Below are 3,272 nucleotides of genomic sequence, written 5' to 3'. Positions count from 1 at the left end.
TTCATCAAGAGGCTTTTTAGTTCCTCTTCACTTTCTGCCATAAGGGTGGTGTCATCTGCATATCTGAAGTTATTGATATGATTGATATATTGATATTCTACTACATTTTAAAATTTCTTTTTGCCACTTACGTCAATCTTTTAAACAGGCAAATGCCACTAAAATGGATTTGGAATACTGTGATTTGGGGCATGGGTCAACATTGTAGACAGCTCTCCTTCATGACATCAGATTTAACTTCATGGCAATCCATCATAAGTCAATGATCCATTAATTCATTCAGAAAAACACTGTTACGTCTCTTACCTGTTCCTTGAGGGAAGGCAGTGTAATGGATAATAAAACTTTTATTTGCCCTAAAGCCACCACTTTCAACCTTTAAGAGGTACAGTGTAAATTTTGTTTTCTGAGATTTGATTTTTGTTCATGCATGCTTAGTCACATCAGTCATGTCCAACTCTCTGTGACCGCGTGGACCATGGCCCGCCAGGCTCCTCTGTCCATGGGCTTCTCCAGGCAAGAATACTGGAGCGGGTTGCCATTTCCTTCTCCAATGATAAAGTATGAAGTGAGTGAAGTAACGTCACTCAGTCGTGTCCGACTCTTTTCGACCCCATGGACTGTATCCTACCAGGCTCCTCTGTCCATGGGATTTTCCAGGCAAGAGTACTAGAGTGGGTTGCCATTTCCTTCTCCACTTTGTTCATGAGACTCTTCATAATATTACCATTTTAGATTAATGCCTTCTTAGTTTTCAGGATTAATAACAGAAAACATTTCCTTTAAAAAACTTGTTTGCAAACTAAATAAAATCTTTAAGGGAGCTTCGGAAACTTTCCCCTTAAAGCATTCTCATCTCAAATGATTTCTAATATCAAGAAGTTACTCCTAATCCATTTCAATATCACTTTTGAGTCTATTTAACTTTGTCTTCTTATTTTATCCTTGGAAGAAATGAAGAATATCTGTCTAGCTATTAGCTAGTGACAGTTTCTTTTAGACTTTAAAGTATGATCATCATTTTCAACCTATGTTCTTCTGCATGGGGACAAATACTTCTTGGCCCCCAATTTTGTTTTCATAGATCCTCAGTATAATTTTTATAGCAATTTAAGTTGAGTCAGCTTCAGCTTCTAAGTTATTTCTTATCTATTTGAAAGTGAGTCTTACAAATCATTTACAATAATAATAGCCACACTAAAACATCATTTTCTTGTTATTACATTCAAATAGGTATCCAAAAAAGAAACCAAATTGAAGAAAACAATGTAATAAAATGCTGTACCTTGCAACAGATGTCAAGTAAGTCAGTACTTTTGCTATAACTTCTTCTGGTATGCATTTGAAATTACAATTTTCTGGAAACGTAATGATCCAAGCATCATCCTTTCCCCGGCCACCTAAAACAGTATAAAAAACCACATTAACATTTATGTCATAACAATGTAAAAAAGAAGATTTTAGATTTGAGAGAGGTGATAAAGAAGACAGGTTGGGGCCAATGCAACTTTTATAAGGATGATGACCTCCACAGAAACCAAAATGGCACCATGCTCCTGCTTAAGTGCAAAAAGTGGCAGGGTGGGGCACTTACCCGGGGGCCAATGATTAAGACTCCACGTTTCCGACGCAGAGGGTGAGAGTTCAATCTCTGGTCGGGGAACTAATATCCCATGTGCCATGTGGCATGGCCAAAACATCTTTTAAAAATGCAACAGGGTGGTTTTGAAATTGAAAAGAAGAAAGAAAGAAAAAGAGAGAGGGGGGAAAGACAAAAGAAAGAAAGGAAGAGGGGAAGGAGGAAGGAATAAGAGACAGCAAAATGAGCAAAAAATGTCACAGAATGTGTGTAATAAACATAGTTGAAAATATCACTGTTCCCTCATATTGGACAACCATGGGTATTGGGAAATAAATGTTTCTATACCAATACTATGAGTTTAAATTCAAAGTGAGTCACTGACAGCTTGATAACAAGTGGAAACCTTGAAAAAATTGACCACTTAGAGTCATGGTGAACATGGAAGAGTATAGTATACAAACTACAGGTAATAAGTAATGTTCTAATAGATTGGTGGAAGAAACAACATAAGGAATAATAGCGACAATGGTATAGGAATCTTACTAATGCAAAGAAAGAAAGACCACAAAGTATAAAATTCAGTGTTCATCCCACTCTACAGCCCTCTACACAGCCTGGAGGATTGAGAATGAAAGCCACCTAAGTGCAGGGGTGAAAATTCCACGTGCCTAAGGTCCCACTCTATAGTCAGCCTAACACCTGGGCACAGAGTAGGTGCTCAATACATATTTAGTGTTAAATGGAAGTTGAAGGATTATTTTAGGAGGCAAGTTGCAGGGTGGCCTTTGAATCTGGCTTGCTAAAAGAAAATTTCTGAGAGATTTTGTTGTAATTCTTATTTGGCTGAATTTAAGTGAATAGAGATATAAGATATAAAAAAAATTCAATATGCAATAAAACTATGACAAAGGCAAAGGAGATAAAGTAGAATGATAAAACAACTAATTCCAAAAGAAAGCAAAAATGGAAGGAAAAAACAAAGAACTAACAGGACAAATAGAAAACAAATAGTAAAATGATAGATTTAAACCAAGCCATATGCATAATCACATTATAATGTGATTGTAAATGTGAAGTGTAAATGATTTTGACACTTCAATTAAAAGTTAGAGATAGTCTAATTGAATAAAACAATCAAGACCCAACCAAATACTGTCTACGAGAAACAGACTTTAAATATAAAGGCACAATGCATTAAAAGGAAAAAGATGAAAAAAGATATATCATGCTAATTAGTTCAAAGGAGACTGTTTAATATCAGACCAAATAGATTTGTCAAAATTAGGAGATCATTTGATAATCAAACGGTGGTAAATTCATTAAGAGGACATAAAATTCCTAAGTGCTTATGTATCTGATAACAGAGCTTCAAAATACAAGAAAGATGGATGGTATGAGGAGGGAGGTGGGAGGGGGGTTCAAGATGGGGAACACATGTACACCCGTGGCGGATTCATGTTGATGTATGGCAAAACAAATACAATATTGTAAAGTAATTAGCCTCCAATTAAAATAAATTTATATTTTAAAAAAAGAAACAAAATGGATAGAGCTCCAAGGAGAAATAAACAAATTCACAATTTTAGTTAGAAATTTCACCACTCCTCTGCATTACTGATAGAAGAAGTAGCTGGGAAATTCACTAGGAAACAGTACACCTGAACAACAATTTCACGACAGTGACTTAAGT

At 35.7% G+C, this 3,272-nt stretch overlaps 1 long non-coding RNA gene across 1 annotated transcript in view; it reads right to left on the bottom strand.

The window, feature by feature from the left end:
* LOC105003769 overlaps positions 1–3,272 on the bottom strand; it is a 7,306-nt gene that overhangs the window by 1,021 nt on the left and 3,013 nt on the right. Inside the window, exon 2 of the long non-coding RNA XR_827151.1 lies at positions 1,286–1,400. This is a non-coding gene — a long non-coding RNA (uncharacterized LOC105003769). The remainder of the gene's footprint in view (positions 1–1,285; positions 1,401–3,272) is intronic.

The sequence above is a fragment of the Bison bison genome, unplaced genomic scaffold (assembly GCF_000754665.1).
Source record: "Bison bison bison isolate TAMUID 2011002044 unplaced genomic scaffold, Bison_UMD1.0 scf7180017857679, whole genome shotgun sequence".
NCBI lineage: Eukaryota > Metazoa > Chordata > Mammalia > Artiodactyla > Bovidae > Bison > Bison bison.
The sequence above is the reverse complement of the archived record's forward strand: the minus strand, read 5'-3'. Positions and strand labels throughout refer to the sequence as shown.